The sequence below is a fragment of the Opisthorchis viverrini genome (assembly GCF_000715545.1).
Source record: "Opisthorchis viverrini unplaced genomic scaffold opera_v5_42, whole genome shotgun sequence".
Taxonomy (NCBI): domain Eukaryota; kingdom Metazoa; phylum Platyhelminthes; class Trematoda; order Opisthorchiida; family Opisthorchiidae; genus Opisthorchis; species Opisthorchis viverrini.
In genome coordinates, this window is record NW_008751698.1 from 2,206,981 (window position 1) to 2,207,474 (window position 494).

Genomic DNA, 494 nt, shown 5'->3' on the forward strand with positions numbered 1-494 from the left:
AAATATTTTCTAAAAATTCCGAAAACCGGATGTATCAGATTCCATTAAATATGCTCCCATTCCCAGGAGAGTTCATCTCGACGGATGGCTCCAATGCGTTCGACCCACTAAACTGAGATGGCACAGAGAAAATTTTCTTCCTTCGTCAGCACCTGACCCTGAACATTGTTTCCGAAGGGCAGAAACAGAGCCCTACCGGACAGCATTGCAATTAACGGAGTTTGAACATTACAAGATTTAAATTTGGGGAACAGATCAACAAGGATCATGTAAAAAAAAACTCAGCAGAACCTCAGAACTACCTTGACCAACAGAGAACACAGGGGCAGATCAACATCATGTAAAAAAAAACTCAGCAGAACCTCAGAACTACCTTGACCAACAGAGAACACAGGGGAGTTGTTCACAGACCAGCTTGCTTCAACCTGTTTTCAGCCTTGCGTTTTAATTGGTCAACGATGAGCCTCAAGGTCGCTGCGCGTGATATATAATTG